Source organism: Pieris rapae, chromosome 17, assembly GCF_905147795.1.
Source record: "Pieris rapae chromosome 17, ilPieRapa1.1, whole genome shotgun sequence".
Classification (NCBI taxonomy): domain Eukaryota; kingdom Metazoa; phylum Arthropoda; class Insecta; order Lepidoptera; family Pieridae; genus Pieris; species Pieris rapae.
In genome coordinates, this window is record NC_059525.1 from 7,008,938 (window position 1) to 7,020,214 (window position 11,277).

The window sequence follows — 11,277 nt, forward strand, 5'->3', positions numbered from 1 at the left end:
AGATAACTCATGTTATAAACGTTTTAAAATAGGATTATTGTAACATAAGCTTGTACTTTGTAGGTAGTAAGTTATGTAAAATAGTGTACCTATGTATATTCACATTAGTTGTTCGTTAGATAAGTAGTTGTTATAATTAGAAAACTTTAATGTAACTGATTTGTATATACTTGTATAAGTTATCTTTTAATTCATATTTAATGTCGTGGGAACAATATTTATTTATTAGGAATATCTTTTTTAAATGAATCGATTTTGTGAAGAAAAATAATTTAGTTTTTCTTATGAATCTTAAAAGTTTAAAAGTAAAAAAAATACAGAATTTTAATAGAAAAGGTTGCATAATTAATTAGCTTAAGATTCTCTTATAGAAAAATATATTAATTTAATTTAAAAAAAGATCAGACGTTTACATATATTATTGTATTAAATTTGAAGTAGATTTTATTTAAATAAATGGTATAACATTCAATGTAATATTCATAGTAATTTGGTCCACCGGTCCGGAATGCGGCGTCTAACCACTTTCGTATCTCGTACATATTATATACAAATCAGTTACAAACGAATTTAATATTACTCAATGTATTTAATACTGTAACCGTAAAGCAATTTTGACATATTCATTTTGTACTTATGTAAACATATCGATATTATAACCGAATCAAAAATTTTATAAACTTCTAAACTTTTACCTAATTATAGACACATCGAAGCAAGAAATATTAATTTTAAAAAGTTTTCTGTATTCGCAATTCTATTATACGTTCCCGTTATTTTTACATTATTGTGACAATAACACTATTGCTTTTAATGTAATCCCTACCAAATGTATAGTTCATTAATGATTTAATTCCAAATTGTTGTGTAGCACTCGCATTTTAGGACAAAACAAAGAATGTATATGTTACACTATCGAACAAGAAACTGTTTGTAATTGCTTCACTTTTATAACGTTTTCTACAATATTTCTTTACAAGCGATAGTGTAGCAGAGTCATGATAGATCTAGATAGTTCTAGATATCCGCTGTAACCGCTTACAAACATCGCAGAACACTACGGATTGTAATTGAACCAATTAATTATAAAATAAATTATGAAATCGAAGTCTTGTTTTTTAATCTCCTACAATATAAAAAAGCTATCCTTTTCATGATCCATAAATAAGAGAGTAATATGTCAAGCGTTGATCCTTAACGAAGCAAAACTCTTTAAACTTGTTCAAAACGATAAAAATGTAACTAGAATAGTTTAATTTATACATATATTACAGCCGTCTCTATTTTTAATGAATTTCTAAAAGAGAACAAAATACGTCCTCTGCATTTTGTTGCGGCTATCAATTCGACGTCTAACTTATTAAATTTAATATATTTATTTATGCCTGCTACGCTAAAGAGCGTCAGATTCCATTTTTTATAATTCTTTTGAGTTTGAAGGCACAATACAATGACCTGAAACAGACGCCTATAGCTTACCTTTAGATGTTGGGTCATAATACAATTAAATTTATGTACATTCTAAGAAATTACGTAAAATCCTCGGTATTTTAAATGAAAAAAAATGCGGCCTATAAATATAAATGTGTAGATTTGATTTCCGGGTATATGTGCTTCGGCTTGGGGGGCTCAAAAGTCTGGTAACAGCATAGAATGTTGTAGATTTTTTGGCTTTGAATTAAGAGACTAAATATTAAAGGAATCGTTCTAATAGTGATGATGATATAAGCTACAGGCTACTTATCTCTTGGACCTCTAAACTACTGATTGTTTTTAACTGGTGATCACGCTCAGTTTGTATCGGAGTCGCTTTTGAATCTTTAACGTGATTGCTTTTTAGTAGGTAGGTACGAGAAAATGTTAATTAAGAACATTGTTCAAAAAAAGCGCCCGATCTCAAAACGAATAAAATTTATTTATTTATAAATTCTTAACGAACGTGTATTAATTAAATTATACAAGAATATAGGACATCACAAATTTTACACACATACACATCAAATAAATTAGAACATAAGCTAGCATGGTAAAAAAATAAACAAACAACCACAATATAATATAACAAAAAGAAAGAGAAAAAAATACAGTAACTAAAACTAAATATAAACTAAAACCTTATTAAGAGAATGACAAACAAAGTTACGGTAAGTTGGAAGATTATTGTAAAGTATATTATTATTAATATTCGTAATCAATCAATGTTAATGTAATGTAAGGTGATGCTGCCAGCGTTAAAGGTACACTGCCACGGGGAACAAACTTATTAAGTCTGTTTTGATCTTCTTTCTAATAATTTTTACCTATTATTATTATTACTTTGTAGAAATAATAAGATAATAAATGTATCAAGAAATACATTAAAAAACTATCAATAGTTAAGTTGTAAGAGTGAGATAGCCTATTCATTACTACTAGCCTATGCAATATAAAGGCATTAGTTTCAAAACTTGACAACATCAGCAGTCCAGAAATAATATATGTATAAAGATGACTTCAAAGTGTATAGCCGTGTATTATTATGTAAATTCTTTAAGGATGAAAAAGCTAGACGTCCTGGTTAACTAAACTTTTGTGTAATTATATAATTTACTTTTTAAAACTATTTTATTCTACACCTAATTTAGTAATTATTCTAAGTCATAAAGCCTCCAAAATGGTCAATTTCAGTAATGAAGCAATCTAATAAATTTGTACAAAATTGCTGAACGCTTCTATTATAAATAAGCATTGGTATCAGCACTATTCATTAAGATATAAATTAAGATATCGAAACTCATAAAAATTTATAAGCGGATGAATAACGTTAAAATTATAAAAAGAGGTGAATGCCCCCGATACCATTAACACCTAATTAGGAGCGCTTTCGTGATAAGCTAAGCGTCAAATCATTAATCTTCGACTAGGCCTAAAAGGAGATCAAATCCGAAACTCTACGAAGGAACAATGAACTGCCAATTGGCTGATGGAGGAAATGGAATGCCTTTGAAAGGCAAAAGTGTCTGGCAATTGTTTTTAGTGATTATGCCTAATGGTTTTTGAGTCAGCAAATATTCAATATTGGTTTTTGCATGGTCATATGCGCAAGTATTTCATTGATTACAATACTTCGTTCTACTGGTCATCGTAGATAATACAAAAATATATGTGGGTATAAATAGCTAGTATTAAATACTTTCCAAAATAAAATAATAAATGTTTATTAGTAATCATAACAATCAAGTATACAGTATTTACATAGAAAAAAAATTATTATTACTTAGTAGGCAAATTTTTTTTTAACAATTAAAAATGTTGTTTCAGTGTACCTTTTACGCTGGCAGGATTTCGTTTAAAATTATATTTTTAAAAGAAACTCTTCTGTAATATTGCTACAAGTACAACTTCATATTTATTGTGATAAATAAATACGTTAATCCATAGTGTCTTATCTATAGTTCAGCTATTTCAAATCCAGCTTTATTCTTAAAATAATAAAAAAACTTCCAAATGACAATACCAGAGAATGATGAATTCATAAACTATATACAAAACATTTTGTATTGATAAGATTAATTCTTTATTTTCTTTAGTGAAGATAGTTTTCTAAAGATAAATATTTAGGTATAATTGTATTGTATTTGCATGTTTAATTAATGATTAAGTACCCGGCAGACGTACTTTAACACAATCTATGGCTTTACTGGAAAAGGGCAGGTCATATTGCTAAAGCGCGGGATAAAGATGGATCCTAGAAATAACAAAAAAGACCGGACCTAGTGGAAAGAGATGTATAAGACGACAGAAAAACAGATGACACTATAGAACTAGCGGTCATGAATGTTGCTAAAGACAAAGAGAAATGGAAAACCCCTAAAATAGGGGCCATGCAGAAACACTAAAAATAAATCTTAAATTTTGTTGTCTTGTACTAACTTAACTAATACCAATATTAAGGAATGTAAACTAACCAGTTGTATGGATTAATAAAGCTTTAATAATAAGTACCTGGTAATATTAATAAATGATCATAAAAGATAAACTACACTGCAGTTCCAATAAAATTACATAAAAAACTATTCAATGCAACCTCGCACAAAATCCATACGCTGCGTCCCTGGGAAGACCGTGAACCTGTTTTTGGGTCACCGGTGCAAGGCTATAGGAAGGATTGCAGGGCTGACTTGAGATTCTCTTTTACCCCTGAAAATATAACATATAAATAGAATAATTAAAGATATATTTACTTAAACACAGTTCCTGTAAGTTGGAAGAATCTTGTAAAACATATGAAAAATATAATCATATATAATATGTTACGTATGTAGTATTATTTTTAAAATTTATTATCGTGAGGATTTGACGACAACCCAATTGTATAAATCCGTTAGCACCTTAATTTCCTACGCATTTAGAATAATTTTCATGATGCACTTGGATAAAAACCGCAGCATTATCACATATACACGGTAAAATAATAGGCAATAAATTAATTAAAAAGTTATGTTTGAATCCTCCAAGTGACAATAGAAGAATGCAGATGTGTCGTCCAGATGTTTTGAAGCATTCTGTGTCACGGCCGTGGCCTGTGGCCCACACCTGACCTAATAGTTAGTTCAAGGACTACAGCCTTGCATTCCACTGCACACCTGCCTAGTGCATATCCGGTTGATATCCTCTTCCGGAATATGACAACAAGAATGGCTAAATTGAAATTTTATTGGCCTTTATTAAAAAAGTACCACGCTTCTTAGACCAATAATCGAATTAGTATTTTTTCTGTAAAAAACTTGTATTAATATAAGTTTAATGACATTTTTATTAATTATGCAACAATTTGTAATTATCATAATAATTATGTAATAATTTTAATAAATAGTTTATTTATGTTTTACATTTCATGTGTAGTTGTGAGATTCGCACGGCAAATTTCTGTAATTAATTTAAATGTCTACAACTATTTATTTCCCGACACCACAATTGGAAATTTTGGAAAAGGCCTGATCTACTGTTCCGTCAGGACTTCGACAAAATAATATTTTAAGTGTTAGATTTGGTATGTAAACTTTTGATGCTCTTTTCTGAAAGTGAGCAAATGAGTAATTAGAATTTCTGTACATAATTTCAGGTAAGTTGGGTGAGACAAGATGGCGGATGTGACCCACATTCAGACGGTTCAAGGTCGCTGCACCGCGCCAATCAATATGCGATTTCAATTCCGCGTTGTCAATTTTGATTTTAACTACAAATTCAATTAAATATTTTGTATTGCATTTTTTCGCATCGTTTGCGGCTACGGGAAATATTTTGTAGGATTGCTTCACAGTTTGTGCACATGTATTTTATTTTACGATTTATAAAGATTAATTCCTATAGATAATGAGGACAAAGTGACGTTTAACAGTTATACGCGGTAATAGTAATGAGAGAAGCTGCCTTAGACGTTTTCAATCCTGAGTCACTATCCAACAAATATACAATCTATTTTAATACGCACAGAGCTTAATGCAAACCACAGCGGTTTTCTCATGTGTTTCTCATACTATTATATTATTTGGTAAAATAAAAAAGAATTAAAAAAAAATATTATTAGTTGCTTGATTTGCAACAAGCAGTCCCGTCATAATTTAATTCGTCTATTTTCAAAGGTTCTGTCGTTGTCATTTGCATAATTATAAAATCCCAATATTGGAAATAGCGCAGTTTTTTTTAATTATTAAGTTATTAAAAGTTTTAACGTTTGCCACTCAACATTTGTTTGACTGACACAAGAATATCTATTAATATATTGTTCAAAATACAAAATCTACTAGTAGCTTAGGAAACTGATTGTGAATCTGAAATTTCCTTATGAATTGATCATTAAAGAAAGGTCGAAAATGTGAATAATATCGTGGCAAAAATATTGAATTTCGTAATACTTCAAAATGTTCAATTAGCTCGATTCAATTAGACGATTGATACTGTTAATATATTTTGAAACAGCAATTATTTCGCATTTTCCTTAAGAACCGTCTTGAAGCGTAGGTTGCAATACTATTCAGCATGTAATTTATATGTAACTGACTAAGGTATAAACTTAATGGGATTTAAATCTGTAAAAGTTGCTAGATCTGATAAAACAATATAGATTTGTGTCAATTAAGTTTGGTGGTGGTTTTCATATTCAGATATGTAAACACTTTGTTTGAAGCTTCATAACAAGTGACTTGAATGGTTTACATATGAAAATATGAGCGTATAACAAACATAACATAAAATTCTATATACATTTGTAAATAACATTTGTTAAATTACATTATATTACATTTTTACATTACATATATATTACTCTTTGTTATTGTTTCTTTGTATTCTTTTATCTTGTTTTCTCTTTCGTATTGTCTAGCTGTAAATAATTGCTGCAACTTAAAATGATATACAAATATTTAGTGTGTAAAATATCTTAGCTGAAATAAAATTTATAATACTATAAGGGCCATTTTTATTTGAAGATTGTGTAAAATTGTAACAGTTGGAAATAACGAATTTTACATGTTGCGAATTGAAATAAGAATTTTCAAAAATGATTTTGCCGGCAACCAAACCCTGTAAAAAACGAATAATTACACATATTTTGTATATTTTGTTGTGTTCCTTTTTGTGTCAGTATGTATTTAATAGTGTGTTGTAAATACATTAAAAAAAGAAGGCAACCATTAATCCTGTTGAATGATTAGATTTCCGATGCGCCCAACCGATAGGAAGCCCTGGGCTGGTTACTCGGTAAATACTAGGATATTCAAGGCCCACAGATCTAGGTAATCAGGTCATGCCTAGAGTTCCAACTAATTCTCTAGCGACTTCTGTTTTGGGCTAAATAATAATCAAGCTGATATAAATTATTTGAAATTATAAACAAGCTTAGTTCGATTGTTAACAAAATCATATGAATAGTGATGAAAGAATATAGTTAAACTATAAATGTACTAAAAAGTAAAAATATACTTTTAAGATAGCAACTGACATTTAATATTCGCTCGATGTGAGCAGGTTACTAGTCGAATATGCAGCATGTCCGTACATCAAGCTGAGAAGCTAGATACGAGCAGCGCGCGCCTGAGAGAGAATTTGAATGTTACATTACAAGTCAGTCGCCATCACCTCCACGTCCGCCATTTTGACTGCAACTGTGGATGAGATGTGAGCATGCTCATAACGAACAAATTTTCATGTAATCATTCACATCGAGCGAAAATTTGATGTCAGTCGCCTTTATTGAATTTAGAGTGATACGTGTGTTCGCTGCGATTTTTGATAGATACAAGTCTTGTTCAAAATACAAAAAGGGGATTCTACCAAAACATGCTATTTGGTCGATGCAGATACACAATTTTTTTTAAGTAGAAAGGGGAAAATACTCATTTAATACTTACATCAGTACCTGCACAAGGCCAGAGGATGATTTTTATGCAATATAGGCTTAATGGTAGTTATGTTTAACAATTATGGTATGTAATGTGGTTTTTGTTTTTTTTATAGAACAAGTGAAAACGGGTACGAGGCTCATCTGATTTGTTAGGTGACGCCCAGATGGACAGTCACAGGCCCGCAAGTGCGTTGAAGCCTGTTAAGATTTGGTACCCTCTTTTCTCGAAAGAATAAAATAGGTTCGAAAATGTTTTAATGGGCAGCTGGTGCCTGAAAGTGCTGGTGCAAGGAAGTTGCTGGAAAGATAGACACGGAACACATGTCTTAATATAAATAGCGCTTGAAGAAGCTTGATAAAGAGGCAAAACTTCTCTCAGGGCCAAACTACTCGTTGAAATATGGAAACAACTTCGTTCCCACTCTACCCCTACCACGGGTAGCATGAGTTTATAAGTCGAGTTTGTTCTTAGAATAATAATAATATATAAAATAATATATATTTGTATAAACTTTTTCTATGAAACTATTCTTTGTTAAATCAACGTTTCAAGTGATTCTCAGCAATCGCAGTTAGCGACAGCCACGTCAAGTTGGCAGATAACTATTTTATAAGAAAGTCTAGTGTAATTTATGTATAAGCGCCATCTATTTTCACCCAAATGGTTTTAGATATATCGGCGTATTTTGTATTTTTGCGTTGCGTCTCGCTTTACAGTACTTCATATGTTCAATATTTAAATTAAAAGCGTGTGCCCAGTTGCTTAAAAGCGCGCCTAAGCTATTACCTGGTCCAGATGTGCCAAACGTTAAATCAGCCTGTGATTGCCAAATAAAAAACATATGAATAAGAGATACACATTTGTATATTGTTAGATTAAATTATTTAAGTTTTGATGTCCTTAACTAACCTTGATTATACAACTGTTTAAGATGAATTTTTTTATGACACGAATAAAAATACTAGTTTAATATTATTATTGATTTAACTATCTATTTTATGAGAAATCAGGCTGCCAACACTTGCTCGTACGGTGAAGGAAAATATCGTGAGGAAACCGGCTTATCTTAGCACCAAAAAGTCGACGGCGTTTGTCGGGCTGATCACCTGCTTGCCTATTAGAAAAAACAAATGATTACGAAACCGATCTTCTCTGAAGCCCAGACCTTCGAAGTTGTACAACTACTGGTTTTGTTTAGAATTCACATTTTAGTATTTGTTTGGAAATATTTACGATGGTAATTCAGTTTCCGCTGGTAGTATTTTATCTAAGAGAGTTCTTCCAATTAATCTTCGAGTGCCGATAACTGTTTCGGCTCTGACAACAACCTTCACACAGTTTCATAGCTGTGGACAAATTTCGCAAATAATAAAATTAATATTGCCTCTAAGCAAAATTAATTTCTGAGATTTAGTAAAAAGTTTGAAGGTGTTAACAACTTCGAGATTTGAAGTTTTCAATATTTTGTTAAAAGGTTTTAAAAGTCAGCAACGCATTCGCATTCGCATTATGGCAATGTGTATTGAGAAGTTTTTGAGCTGAGAGATTTAAGAGGAAAATCTTCTGAAAGAGAAGACAAAATTAAATCCTGAAAGAAGAAAGAATAAAACTCCTTACACTTCTGGGGCCGAGGCTGTATAATAGAGCAGGGAGTATGGGACTGAGTCACTGCGCAATCCTATATCCGAGCCGTCCCTCAAACCTCCCTGCCCTTTTTAATGACATACTCACACTCGCACTAACATGGGTAAAGGGCAAGGCTTTCAACAGTGCCCTCCAAGCTTAGTATGTCAGGAAAGGTCTAAAAAGGCTTATAATACAGATGCAACGACATAGCAGAAGGTCTAGCCCATCTTTCAAGGCACTACTAAGGCACCACAACTACATAGTTCCCATATGGGAACAGCTGCCCGGAGAGTTATTACGAGGCCGACGCATCTAGTGAGCTTTTTGGCAGTGTGAGTGTCGGTGACTGGCCGTGTACCTAGCAAATAGTTGAGGGCCCATTTGCCCTATTTCTGAAAAATATTACATATATTTGAAACGGTTATTAAAAATTTCAGGCGAGTCTGTAAGATGGACAAATTGTATCCCAATTCTGTTAACAACTTGTACGGAACAAGCGGAAGTCAACAGATTGCAACCCGGCCGCCAATCACTTAACATCCGCTTTTAGATATCTACGAATATTTTGCAAGCTCTGCTAAGAAAACGTAATTTTGGATGAAAATATAGAAATTTCTTTCTATAAAGTTCATAAAATAAAACCTTATTGATGCACAAACTTATAAAAATATGATACACACAAAATAGCTTATCTTAAAGTGTATTGATTACTTTAATTTAGGTGACTGTCGAAGAAATTTTAAATAGACGTTTTGTTTGAGAATTGTGTTAGAAATGCCAACAGTTATAATGACGTCATTTAAAATGGCGATCATCAAAAATTTTCTACAGCTGGGATGCTTTTTGACTTTTGACTTCAACACCTTTTGTCTTCAGTCACCGTGACCATGCACGCTGTATAGCACGCGAAACGTCGGGAAAAAGTTTAAATTATGTAAAATATTTATAAGTTTATAATAATACATAGTTTCAATCCGTTAAAAAGTATTTTCTTTAAAGGCCCTTTATTATTTACTACGTTCACTCCAATAAGCTTCCGGCCTGCCCTTCAGGCATTTGACTACCCAGGGGCGACTTAAACCTAATTGCGGGAAAAGGCAAATCCAGCCAAGCTACGCTCGCCAAAATAGCTTGAGCTGAGCTTAAAGGCTCTTCAGGCCAACGACGAGAAAAAATTTAAATTAAATATAGTTAAGGATCCCTAATTATTAATAATATCGTAATATATCGTATATCGTAATATATGACAAAAATTTATAATAGTTCCGATCACAGGCAATATTTAGATTTAATGAATCATAGGTCTTAGTCATTAGCACTCAGCAGTCAGGACCTAATTATAAAAGCGAAATATTTTTGGCCTTAGGCACGTAAATATAATATGGCATTACAATTTTAAGCTTCAATAAACAAGCTAAAGAAAGTTTCTCATGAAGTCCAGATAGCATAAATCGTGCCAGTGTTTCTTAATTAAATAAATTGTTACATGACTGTTTCCTACAACCGAGAAATCTAAACACTTATTAAATTTACATATCTCTTAAGTTTTCATTATGAATCCCATACATTCCCATTTTAATATTATTTCCAGGATCCATTAAGTGAAACAAAAACAGCATAACAACCAAAACGATAAATGGCACGAACAATTTGTATGAAACGTTAACTTGTTTCAAAACTCTGAAGTTATCGTCCGGCAAACTCCTAACTCTATTAAAGGTCTCAACCGTTTGTTAATTCACTTACAGGTTAAAGTGATTGCTAGTCAATATGATTGAGGGAAGTTTAAAAATCACTAACATTAAATAGTCAAAATTAATTAAAAGAGTTAACGATAATTTGCTAATTAGCTTAGCTTCATATGGCTTAAATAAGACGTTTTCTATTAAAATATAAGAAATTAATTCGCTGGTCCGAATCGATAAATGGTATTTCTTGACTGATATAGGACAAAGGGCGTCTAAGTCTTCAGTGCATTTGTTCCTGAGCCTTGTATATCACCTCGCTCCAATTATTTCCGGATCTCTTTGACTCATCTGAAATTGTACGACGCCAGGTTTTCTTGGGTCGGCGACGCTTTTGCTTTCCTTGCGGATTCCAATAATGCGCCTTTGATTATAACCTCTGCTGAGTGTAGGACCTATCTACTTTCACTTTCGTCGCTTGACCTTGGCTTGGCTAAACAGGATTTTTCGGCAGCCCCACCTAGGTTTCTCGTCGGAGATGTTTTCGGGCCAATATACACAGAATACGGCGGACATATGTA